The sequence below is a fragment of the Culex pipiens genome, chromosome 2, assembly GCF_016801865.2.
Source record: "Culex pipiens pallens isolate TS chromosome 2, TS_CPP_V2, whole genome shotgun sequence".
In the NCBI taxonomy this organism is placed as follows: domain Eukaryota; kingdom Metazoa; phylum Arthropoda; class Insecta; order Diptera; family Culicidae; genus Culex; species Culex pipiens.
In genome coordinates this window covers 46090154-46103421 of record NC_068938.1, presented here as the reverse complement: position 1 = coordinate 46103421, position 13268 = coordinate 46090154, and the positions used below count along the sequence as shown (strand labels likewise).

At 36.8% G+C, this 13268-nt stretch overlaps 1 protein-coding gene across 2 annotated transcripts in view; it reads left to right on the top strand.

Annotated features, from left to right (window-relative positions):
- The first annotated feature begins 1948 nt into the window (after window positions 1-1948).
- LOC120416771 (PRL-1 phosphatase) overlaps window positions 1949-13268 on the top strand; it is a 92047-nt gene continuing 80727 nt past the window's right edge. Inside the window, exon 1 of one of the 2 annotated variants that reach the window (XM_039578629.2) lies at window positions 1949-2703. The gene's annotated coding sequence lies outside the window, so the exon portion shown is untranslated. The remainder of the gene's footprint in view (window positions 2704-13268) is intronic. The other variant, XM_039578632.2, reaches the window with a different exon arrangement.

Sequence of the window (13268 nt, the reverse complement as noted above, 5' to 3'; positions counted from 1 at the left end):
CAGAAATTATTCATTATTCTCAATTCTCACTAAGCAAACATTCCGGATGTTGACCATTCTAATCTTGAAATCACGTGCTCTAGTTTCCTGACCAAAACAATTAGGCCATAAAAAATTGTATTTTACGTTTCTCTTCAAAATTTCCCTGAAAAACCAGAGGGAAAAAAATAATATCGATGAAAATTAAATTTTTCAATTCCAAGACGATTTGGCGTGTTCGTTCAATTATTTTTACCAGATCAGACGGTAATAACTAAATTCATGCCATTTCAATAACAAATATTCTTAAAATAACAGAAAGTGTTATGGAATATTCTTGCAAAATCAATTTTTGCATAAGAGTTCAATAACAGTTTATGTTATCATAACAAAATTTGTTATTGGTCTGATATTGGTTGAGAGCCAAAACAACTTTGAAATAACATTTTTTGTTATGGAAGAATAACTCCAATTGTTATTAGGATGATCGGATTAGTTGTTAAAAAAACAAAAAATAATAACAAAGATTTGTTCGAAGAATAACATAAAATGTTATTAGTCTGTTATTACAATAACAATTCAATAACAAAAAAATCATAACGGCGATTAACAAATCTTGTTATAAATAACAAAAAATGTTATTGGCCTAGTATTTTCCAATATCAAAAAATGTTATTCCGGCGTTATTTCCGTCTGCTCGGGTATGAACATATTTTAATTCTTTCTTCAGAAAGATATCAAAATGATCACCTGTCCTACGAACAGGTTGAACAGGTGGACGCGACGCCTCTGATTTAAACATTCAAGGTAACCTTATCAAAGGTTAATTTGGCTAATGAATTTACTATGCACACTTGTAAGCTGAAATTAGTAAGAAACAAAATGACTATTTTCAATGAAACTATTTTTTAAACACCATTGATTTTTTTTTAAGTGTACATGGACATTGTGTGCCCTACCCGAGTACATGTTTAAAAAATATAAATCGTGAAAAAAAGACTTACCGTAGTTTACGGTAAACAGAATTTACTCAGAGAGTATTAAAATTTCAGCAAATTTAGTTAATCAGATCTCGCGCGGAGAATTTACATTTATAGTAAGTTTAACACGGTTTTAAGTTGGTTTTAAGCATATTGTGATTAATCTTGTATAGAAAAATAGTACATGAATGCATTTTTTTTTGTAGCTCAGGGTAAAAAAATACCTCGTGTTTTGTATTTAGAATTCTGTAAATTTGTTTCAATTCATTTTACGGAAACTTTAAGGGGTTCTTGAAAATTAAATTAAAAGTTTTCAATGGTTTTTCATCGATTATTTTATTACACGAGGAATATTTTAGTCAGTGATTACGTGTTTGAATTTATCATCAAAAATGTAGTACCAATTATGAATTTCAACCAAGATTTCAACCGTAATTTTGATTCAAACATAAATACACACCCTATTTATTTAACTTTGAATACAATTGTTTCTCATTTTACGCTACATTTATGCTCCCGACATAAGACCCCCTGTTTGTGCCCGTGCAGCATAATCCTCCTCCACGCCCGTCCTTTATGCTCTCGACGAGCACTCATTTCGGGGTTGAGTGGGCCAGGTTGGGCTGTCACACAGTCGGTCATGTGCGTCTCCGCCAACATTATATGCTAACAGCAAGGTATGCCACAATGTGATTTTTGTGGTGTTGGTGATTAATGGTTTGGCGATGGATTTTAAGGTGAAATTAATTTCGTTAGAATATTTTAAGGTGAAAAATGGTTTTTGAAACCTTTTCTTTTAAGTGTTCTGAAAAGACCTTTCTCATATTTCATTAATATTTTTTACAAAACATTCTTTTTAGGTAACTCACTCACACTATGTCACACCTCTCGTTGACCACGCATTGGGCGTCCTTGGCTGTGTGCGTACCATGCTGTCCCGTCACCCAACGTGAGTGACTGTCGAAAGTGTGCGACTGTCAGTGGCGGACTCAGTTTTGAGACAACTTTCAAACCGAGTGGTTGAGCAGCGCAGCAGCAGCGTTTCGTTCGTGTGTCCCATTTGGCGTTTTTTTGGCGTTTTAAGGTGTCGTCTCGATCGTCGGCTGTGTGTCTGTCACACTTGATTTTTGGAAGAAAAAGGAGAGTGTGTTGTCGCTCGCTCGTTTCCTGGTTGTCTTTTGGTGTTGAGAAAAATAAAGGAAAAAGAGCTGCGTGTCTGCCAGAGTGGAGTTGGCAAAATTTAAGCTTGAAAATCTGGCCTGAAAGTTGCGAGCAAGTGTCTATTGTGTCACCAAGTGGGTCAGTTTTGGGGCCAAATTTGCGCCCGACAAAACAGCAAAATAAGGCGAAAGGAAGCAGTAGGCCTTGAGCTGATTTTGGCGTTTTTTGTGCAAAAGTAAAGTGGCTATCACGGAAAAGTAGGCTAAGTTTGCCACAAAAGTGCAAGTTTCTGTCAAATATCCAAGGGTGAAAGTGTTGGTGAAATATTTCTTTTTCGCGAAGAAAGCAGCAAGAAATAGCTAAGAAAAAGTTTGGTTAGAGTGCCAAGGCGCGTCAAGTGTTGGTTGGCTAGCGAGGAAAAAAAAGTTTGCAAAATTGAGCAGCTTGTAGCTAAACAGTCCCAAACGACACTCGTGGTACTTTTGTGGTGATTCCGCCCGTTTTGCCAGTTCTGGACGACGACATTCACGTAACACGGTCCCAACCCGTCAGCATTTCTAATTCAATGTGTATGGCTGTTGTGGTAAGTGTCAAACGAACGTCAGTCTTATGTTATTGTGTCACTTTCTGTTGAAATTTCCTGGAATTCGATGCAATTCATACAGAAAAAAATGCTCTCACGATCATCAACACTCACAGAAAATAATCGAAACACAAAAAAAAAATCATATTAGAGCCATCGATGAGCATTAGGTTTTACGCCGACTCGATTTTTAGGTTAGAAATTTGACAGTTCGGCTGCACTGTTTACATTTTTTGCACGTGTGTCTAAGTAAAAATGTGTGTGCGTGTGCGCTCGTGACGTCACGCTGTAAAACCTAATTCCGTCATCATCATCCTGTAAAAAAAATACAACCCAGACAGAGCAGGGGGAAAAAGAAGAGGGAATCCTCCTCCTGGTTAGTTCGATTCTTCCACTCTCCATCCTCTCCGCTCTTCCTGCGGTGTTCCCACCCCGAATACACAGGCAATATCATTCGACATCGCCGTCGATGAGCTCACACGCGCGCCGAAACATGCCACCAATACCAGTGTAAAATTACAGGGCACTGTAAAAATTCGCTGTAATTTTACGTTCCACATAAAAACTTATCTAAAATTCCTTTTTGATTGGTTATTGAACAAAAAATTACAAGCAAGTTTATTTCACTTTACATCTAAATTTTAAATCAATTTCCAATTTCACTCACTCAATTCCTCTCAATCAACAACCACTTGCAAACATGGCACTCACCTTGCTCCGTGTGATTTTACTTGCTGGTGGTGTGAGTCAGACGTAAACCACACACTGTCACAAGTTTTGTTGTTGTTGTTTTTGTTGTTGCTGAGTGAATCGTGTTGGGTTGCGGAGAGGCAAAAGGCGCACACAGTATGCACCATTAAAAAAGTGCATCATAAAGTTTTAATAATTGCTGGCCCGTTTTCGATGATGAGTCAAGTGCAAAAGATTGTTTTGGTTGCGCAACGTTATGAAAGTTGCATTTCTTGAGTACTTTCACAGTTTAACTTTTTCTTCCTTTGACTAAGGCTATCAAACGTTCTTTATACAGTCCAGACTCGATTATCCGAAGTTTTGATTATCCAAAGGTTTGTCCGGGACTTCGGATGATCGAATTATTGCAACTAATCAGCGATGGAATAATCATCATCAAAAGAAAATCTCTTGACGTTCATCAAGAGAAAAAAACCGAAAGGAGCATAGCTCTCCTCTCTCGCGCACGAAAGATCGGTAAAAAGAATCTAAAAAAATCATCATCTTGATTATTCGGCGGAACATTTTTTTCACCACTACACTTGCAAGTGTAACGTCACACGTCGAAAAATGACCTGTCACATTTTGTAGATGGGCAATGTGTGTAAACAAAGTGAAATAAATATTATTAAGTGGTGCTGACAAGGAAATTCACCAAAAATCATCAGCAGATTGATTTTCTTGGAGAACTTCGGGAGCGATTTTCTTTTGCGTGATTTGCCTCCTCTCTCTTTCGCGGGTGAAGAATGTTCGCAAGCGAAATAGATTTTTTTTGCGATTATTCCATCCTTGCAACTAATTGTTTGTTCTCTCCAAAGTTCTCCCTCGAATTTCGACCTAGTCGAAGGACATAAACCTATAAAAATGCTTAAATTCAAAACAAAAAACATATCTGAAATTCAAATACAGTTGTCGATTTTCGCTATCTCAAAATTGCGCGATCTTTCGATGGTTTGATCAGTCCCTTCAAATTGCATACTTTGATGTCCTTTCCTTAAAATCCTCTCTATCTCGATGCCTTACTTCTTCGATGATTTTTTGGATTTTTAAACACTCGAAGAAAGCATTCCTTTTGTCGGTTTCGCATAACTTGCAAGCAGGGGCCAATTACAACAAATAAATCACAACAATAACAAACTAAGTTATTCTAAGGGTAAAATAATACAACAAAATAAAACCATTTCAATACCAAATTTAGGTATTCTGATTTTTTGGAACATTGCTTGAATACCAAACTTGGTATTGCCATGGTTTTATTTTTTGGTATTCCCACGTCCTTGGAATACCTGATTTTGGTAATCTTTTGGTCTTCTACATACATGATTTTTGTAAGATTTCATTTCATTTTTCAATCTTTTGCTGAGCAAATTTCAAACGGTAGGAGAAACTCTGACCTCGGTCAGAGTCAAGGGATAAAAACTTTGAAAAATATTTGCATCGGCTTTATGGAAAAATAAATAGGGGAAGGTGGGGCAAGAGGAACAATCGCTCGTACGGCCGTCATTTTTACAATTTTGATTATTTCCAGTATGAGGAATTGTTGCTAGCAATGCAATTAGCTGATTCTTCTACCACATAACCGCCAAAACGACGTAAATGCCACGGAGCATAAGATTTAATGAAGTAATTTTTCCAAACCTGTGTTTTCTTATAATATTTGGATAGTACAAAATAAGGCTTAGGGTTCGTTTTAAGGCTCATTTTATCAAAATGCTATTTTTCCTAGATCAGTAGTATCCCTACCAATGACATGCACCTATTACAAAGTTTGATTTAACTTTTGGTTATTTTTGTTGAGAGCTTTTAAAAATCTTGTTCAGGTGGGGCAAGTGTACCACATGGATTTTTAGTATGGAAAAAAATACGAATTGCTACAACAACATATTAAATTGGGAAATAAATACATGAAAGTACTTAAAAACTGATAAACAATTGTTAAAAAAAATGTCCATGCAAAATATAGTGATATTATGAAAATTTACTATTTATGATCTAAATAATATTTTTTTTCGTAAAAACGATAATTTTTTTAGTAAAATATTGTTATTTAACCTAAAAATGGAAGAAACCTTTCAAATACATTCTAATCTGATGTATCTAAGTGATAACAGTTCAATTGTTAGCAAATTAACATGTTTTTTCATGCATTGTTCCTCTTGCCCCAACGGGTTGTTCATCTTGCCCCACTAGTTGAGTAGAAGGTACGGAAAATCAAAAAAATTAAAATCAATTTTTTACATTAAAAAACAGGATGTTTAAAAAACTTTTTCTAACAAAGTGTTAGTCAAGACCTAGAATAAGATGATTATAATAAAATCCGACACATTTTTTAACTTTTTAATGGGTTAAAAAAACGAAACTATTGGCACTACGCCCCCCGGGGCATGGCCTTCCTCTAACGTGGGATTTCTGCTCCAGCGCCTCTGACGAGACAGGAGAAACCGGGACCGACGTTTTACTTCACCATCCGATAGAAGCTCAGTGGATAAGGCGGGAATCGAACCCGCGTCTCATAGCATCATCGGGATCGGCAGCCGAAGCCGCTACCCCTGCGCCACGAGACCCACATGGGTTATAACGAGCATTTTCTTAGCTTGTTACACTTGCCCCACTTTCCCCTAACTCAATTGTACGGTCTGTAATACGATACATTTGTAATGTTCTATGATTTTTTTTGGTTCTCAATTTTACACAAAATTTAATAAATGGGTATTTCTCTACCAACTCACACGAAATCGGGAAAAGTTGCCCCGACCCCTCTTCGATTCTCGTGAAACTTATCCTAAGGGGTAACTTTTGTCCCTGATCACGAATCCGAGGTCCGTTTTTTGATATCTCGTGACGGAGGGGCGGTACGACCCCTTCCATTTTTGAACATGCGAAAAAAGAGGTGTTTTTCAATAATTTTCAGCCTGAAACGGTGATGAGACTGAAATTTTGTGTCAAAAGGACTTTTATGTTAAATTGTACGCCCGATTTGATGGCGTACTCAGAATTCCGAAAAAACGTATTTTTCATCTAAAAAAACACTAAAAAGTTTAAAAAACTCTGCCATTTTGCGTTATTGTAAAAAAAAAATTGGAACATGTCATTTTAAGGGAAATTTAATGTACTTTTAGAATCTACAATGACCCAGAAGGGTTATTTAGAACAATATTTTTCATTTTAAAACAAAATTTTTGATGTATTAACATAAGGGGTTTGCTTAAAAACACCACGAGTTATCGCGATTTTACGAAAAAAAGTTTTGAAAAAGTTATAAACTTTTTGCGTTTCTCTTTGTTTTGTCGTCCGTGTCTGTGGCGAGTGACCATGAACGGCCATGATAAACGACGACCAACAAGCAAAGTTAGAAATACACACAAAATTTTAAAATGAAATTTTTTGTTCTAAATGAAAAAATTACCCTTCTTGGTCAATGTAGATTCGAAAAGTACATTAAATTTCTCTTAAACGTCTCGTGAAAATCTAAAAAAAAAAATGTTTTTGCAATTTCGAAAAACACCCTTTGAGTAAAAATTTTAAGTCGAATTTTCATGTATTTTGTCAAGAAATCGTTTAAATCAAAAAAATGTTGAAAAGTGTTACTTTTCAAAACAAGTGCTGAAAAGTTCAACTTTTCAGCACCCATTTCAGTGCTGAAAAGTAGAACTTTTCAGCATTTATTTTGAAAAGTGTTGCTATTCGATTCTGTTATTTTTGGTACAGAAAAGTAGGCTATTTCGTCGTTCAAGAATGACAGGAAAAGTAAGTAGTTTCACGACGGAATTGCAAAAAAAATGTTTTCAAAATTAAAACTTACCAAAACGAGAAGATTTTGCAACTTTTTTTTAATCAGACCCTCAAATATCAAACAATCAAGCTCTGTTCAAGTTCACGTCCATTCAGTCAACCGGATCGTTGTCCTCTTCAAATTTACTCAACCAGTATTCAGACGAAACCCACAAAAAAATAGAAACAGCCGATTCAATGCATAAAAAATGCACACAATCGTTTGCGAATCAAACACAAAAAAGCAGCAAAAAATATTCCCTCCTTTTTCGCTTTGTGACTCTCATTCTCTTTTTTTTTGTATTTGCAAATTTCAGTTTTCACAAACCATGAGCAGGAACTGCTCGCAAAAAAAGTGAACGAAAAAACCGACAAGCAAAAAAAAAAAAAACACGAGCTCGAATATTCAACACAACACACATTCTCAAAATTATGACCAAAGGTGACACCGCCTTGGCTTGGATATCATCACTCTTAACGATCCCCGGCCAAGTTTTCCCACCGGCCTCCTCCCCCAGGTTCTGCGTTTACACACTAAAGTTCGGAAAGAGTTATCGACAGACGGCGTATACGACGCGAACATCCAGGAAAGGTGAATGCCTCCTGAATAAGTTAGCACAAGGCCCGTCGGAAGGAGGGGTCTGGTTCTGGGTCTGGGAACACACGTTGGACGGGGGGAGAACCGACCGAGGAGTTGTTCTTGTTCTTTATTATTATTATAGAGTGCAACCCTCTGGTACGGAACCAGCGCCGACACACTGTGACTTTTTTGGAGTGATACCTGGGAGGTAAATTATTTAAATCATCGATTTTTTTTAATTTGATCGTTTAGGTATTAGTTTATGCAACAAGTTGCAAAATGATTTTTTTTCCAGCAGAAGTCGCACAACGAGGCTTTGCCGAGTAGAATAAAAACGACGAGTGTCAACTCAAAAGCTGGTCAACTCAAAAACTAAACAGTGTTCAAAAGGATTACTTAGAAATGAGTGCTGAAAAGTTGAACTTTTCATCACACAATTCATTTTATTTGTAAATATCTTAAGTTGTGTTTTAAAAACAACCATGAAACGGTACAAGGTCAATGAACACTAATTTTGACCAACACGCAGTAACACGTTGACCCACAGTACGTCTCATCAAGTTCGTCGTACCGGGTCGAGCCTCCAAGTTCTGCGTCGTTCAACTTCTTTGCCCGGTCACTGCGCTCGCTCGGGAGTAACCTACCTTGGCCGAAATAAGCCAGTGCGGGGAGGCGGCGGGTCTTGACGCGGTCGAAGGGAACCGGGTTGATCGAGTTTGATGCTCCTTTGTCCCTGAACAACAACAACAACCAGCAACGCGTCGAGACGGGTTTCCGCGGTCTGGTGGTGGTGTGGACTATGTTCTGCATGTTTTTTTTTTCGTTATGCAGTTCTTGTTTCGCATGCTGTCCGAAGTTGTCTTACAGTCGAGGAGGGGGGATTGCGTTTTTGAGTGCATCGCCAGGAGTTTGGGAGGGCGGCGGCAGACTGCACATTCTGGTTGAGATCGCAGGCTGGTCATTGCACCCGGCCGTCGTCGTACGATCTGACGTCTGGTTGCCCCCCGGGCTGGGAGTTCAAGGTTGGACCCTGAAAAAACGGCGTAAAGGGCATTGTCCTCCAAGGGAGTAAGAACGTGCAGACGGGGTCGTTGAACTTGATCGGATGTTGAGGTAGAAAGGTAGATAGTTTGAACCATTTTTATTTCTTAGAAAGATAGCTTTCGCATGAAAAAGTTAAATAACTTTAAACTTAAAAAAGAGAGATTCAAACCAACCCCCAAATAATAATAAAAATGCAACAAAGAGTGTACCCTTCAGCGGCAGCGGCAAGATAATTACAATGCATCGCCATGGAGTAAAATGCATCGTTCTTGGGTCGTTCAGGGTCTTTGTCCGAAGCCATTCTTGGAATAAATTGCGCACATTTTGAGCCGACGCCGAGGTCAACGATTCCTTGGGCGAGTTGTTGAACCAAATTGTGCGCCTTGTTTTGAATAAATTGATGTAATCTCTTCAACTTTGCAAGTCTCTTGTTTTCTTGCGAGGTGGTCTCCAGTTTCCTGGAGGGGAAAGAATCCCGCCAACTTCAAAGGGAACAGGCCAAACAGGCAAGCAATTCATCACGTTCGAGCGTTGAACTTTGACCCGCGGTTAGGGGGGTGAATTCGTCTCAAATTCGCGATCTAGCGAATTCACCTGGTGTGGTTTTTCAATATTAAATTTTAATAATCCAATTAGTTTGATCTTGCTTATGGCTTGGTGTTTTGGGGACTAGTGAGCAATTCTCTGAGATTTAGGTCATTCGACTTTTTTTTTGTATTTTTTAATCCGGCTGAAACTTTTTTGGTGCCTTTGGTATGCCCAAAGAAGCCATTTTTGCATCATTAGTTCGTTCATATAATTTTCCATACAAATTTGGCAGCTGTTCATACAAAAATGAAATGTGAAAATTCAAAAATTTGTATCTTTTGAAGGAATTTTTTGATCGATTTGGTGTCTTCGGCAAAAATGATACGCGGTAAAAAAATTGGTGTTTTTTAATTTCACTTTTTGTCACTAAAACTTGATTTGCAAAAAAACACTTTTTTATGTTTTAAAGGTTATCAAATGCCAAAAAATCTTTGACCAAGTAATGATTTTTTAAATCAATACAGATTTTTTCAAAAAATCGAAATATTGGTCGCAAAAATTTTTCAACTTCATTTTTCGATGTAAAATCAAATTTGCAATCAAAAAGTACTCTTCTGAAATTTTGATAAAGTGCACAGTTTTCAAGTTATAGCCATTTTTTGGTAACTTTTTTGAAAATAGTCGCAGTTTTTCATTTTTTTTAATAACTGCCCATGTTTGCGCACCTTTGAAAAAAATATTTTTGAAAAGCTGAGAAAATTCTCTATATTTTGCTTTTTTGAACTTTGTAGATACGACCCTTAAGTCTCACCCAAACAACCCACCATTTTCTAATGTCGATATCTCAGCAACTAATGGTCCGATTTACAATGTTAAAATATGAAACATTCGTGAAGTTTTCCGATCTTTTCGAAAACAATATTTTGAAAAAAATTAAAACAAGACTAACATTTCAAAAGGGCGTTATATTGGATGTTTGGCCCGTTTGAAATGTTAGTCTTGATTTTAAATTTTTGAAAATATTTTGTTCGAAAAGATCGAAAAATTTCAAGAATAATTTATATTTTAACATTGTAAATCGGACCATTAGTTGCTGAGATATCGACATTAGAAAATGGTGGGTTGTTTGGGTGAGACTTGGAAAACATAAATTTTCCTGTTTTTCAACCTTTGCATGGCAATATCTCAGCAACTAAGGGTCGTATCAACAAAAATCAAAAAAGCAAAATATATTTCTCAGCATTTCAAAAATATTTTTTTCAAAGGTGCGCAAACATGGGCACTTATTTAAAAAAATGAAAAACTGCGACTATTTTCAAAAAAGTTACCTTAAAATGGCTATAACCTGAAAACGGTGCACTTTATCAAAATTTCACTGAAGTACTTTTTGATTGCAAATTTGTTTTACATCGAAAAATGAAGTTGAAAAATTTTTGTGACCAATATTTCGATTTTTTTAAAATCTGTTTTGATTCAATAATTCATAACTCGGTCAAAGATTTTTTGCAAATTTTTTGCCCATTCTGGAAATTTCTGAAAAGTTGGCATTCGATGTCCTCTAAAACATATCAGAAAAAAAAAATATAAAAATAGATTTTTCTTGCAAATCAAGTTTTAGTGACAAAAAGTGAAATTAAAAATCACCAAATTTTTTTTACCGCGTATCATTTTTTTTCCAGTGTAGTCCATATCCATACCTACAGCTTTGCCGAAGACACCAAATCGATCAAAAAATTCCTTCAAAAGATACAGATTTTTGAATTTTCATATCATTTTTGTATGGACAGCTGCCAAATTTGTATGGAAAATTATATGAACGAATTAATGATGCAAAATGGCTTCTTTGGGCAAACCGAAGGCACCAAAAAAGTTTCAGCCGGATTTAAAAAATACAAAAATTAAAATTAAAGAAAAAATACCGATTCCGTGGAGAACTGCTCTAGTAATGAGATTTCGAACAGAAATTCCTGAAAATTCTTAAGTAACGACGTTCAGCAAGATACCGGCGATACTCTCGACAATTGTCAACAGTTCATGAAATGTCAATCGACTGTAGAAAGTTGGATTAGCTTGAGTTTGAGCGGAGTGATGGAATCATAGTTGGCCAATTCTTCAAATTATCAAGATAAATATTTAACATTTTTCTTATTGAAATCATTGAATTTATTTTAAAAAAAACTTTAATTCTAGAGTTTCAGTCGGCAGCTACCTTCTGAGAAAAAAAATCGAAAGAGACCGAGTACACGGAGAAAAATCAGTCCCCAAAATCGTGAACAATTGTTCATGAAATTGGGAACCACGAACAAAGTGTTCAACTTTCATGGAATGTTATCCTAATACAATATGAACACTTTGTTCGTGGTTTCCGATTTCATGAACGCTTTTTCACGATTTTGAGAACTGATTTTTCTCCGTGTATGTTAGTTTTTCTCTTGCGCGAAATGTCGCTGGATGGATGCTTTATTAGTCAATCTCAAGATGTTTGAGAGAAATTTCGAGATTTTTTTTTTTAATCTACAAGACAAAGTAGTGTTTGAGGCTGTCCCATTTTTACGGTCGCAAAACTTCACTCAACTTCCCGGTGCGTCACGACATTCTAAGGAAGTTCAAATTTGTTTACGCCAGGAAAACAAGCGCGAAACTTCCGCAGAAATTCGCCAACTTTGATCATCCGTCAAATGTTAATAGGTCTTCTTCGCTTCGCAGAAATTTAAATTTGATTACAGTTTCACTAACTAATTTAAAACTAGCTGCCAGCGACAAAACTGCGCTGATGACTTGTTTGTCCAGAAGTCCCGCTTCGGCAGTTTGGCCTGTCCTTGGAGGGGAAAATTTGCCAAGTTTTCCCCGCGCGGTGTTTATCTTCGACAACGCGGAAAATTTGAATACTGTCCCAAAAACTTTTTCTGTCGAAAAACGATTTCGTCACGCTCCTCCCGGGATGCCGTCATGTTAATTTGCAATTAGAAGCGATTTACAATGTGTACCTTGGGCGGCTTTCGCTGATGGGATTATACCCGAATTAATTTGGATATTTCGCGCAAGGTTGGCACTTTTTTGGCCGAACCCAAATCAATAAAAAAATATTTGCAAGTTTGGCGTGGAAAACAACAGACGTGGGGGGAAACTCGCGGAAATGGGCGGTGGCCTTGTAAAATCGGATTTTCCTCGCCCCTCCTCAAAATGGAATTAAATTTTCCTTTTGTCTGATTTCGCAAACATTGCACAGTTCGAATTTTTGGGCAACAGGGGAGAGAAGGAGGTGGTTTTGGATATAAATCAACCCCAAAAATCCGTTGGAGTTGTGGTTTTGGATTTGTTTGGCCGAGGAATAGAGCTGCACCCTAATGGTGGTGGTGGTTTCGTAAGCGGACGAAGGATCCTCCGGAATGGAATGATTGTTTTTGGAACGCGGAGCATAAATCAATGTGGAATTTGTTGCACGCGGTAGCGCAGTCAAGGAACCATCTGGACTGGGACGGGGGAGGAAGAAAATAGTTTCCGGACAACCTACTGACCTAGATCGGCACCAGGAGATAGTTTATGGGGTGTGTCTGTTAGTTGTTACTTGGCTGATTTGGTTTGTTTTACACAATTTATTGAGTAATCAATGAATTAATGTTGTTAAGTCTGTTTTACAATACACATAGGGAAATTACTACAGCCAAAACTCTGTTATCTAAAGTCCTCACAAAAACTTCATGTCGGATAATCGAATCACGGAAAATCAATATTTTATTGTTTGTCGTTGTTTTTTTTTTTTTTAAATTAAGATCAAACATGAATGCTATAATTTTATAAATGGATTAATTCTCCAGAATAATGTTTTTTTTTTAGATTTTTTTATGCTGTATTTTTTTTATTATGGATAAAAGTTTTCCATGCAATTTGCGGGCTGGTCGTATAAAATAGG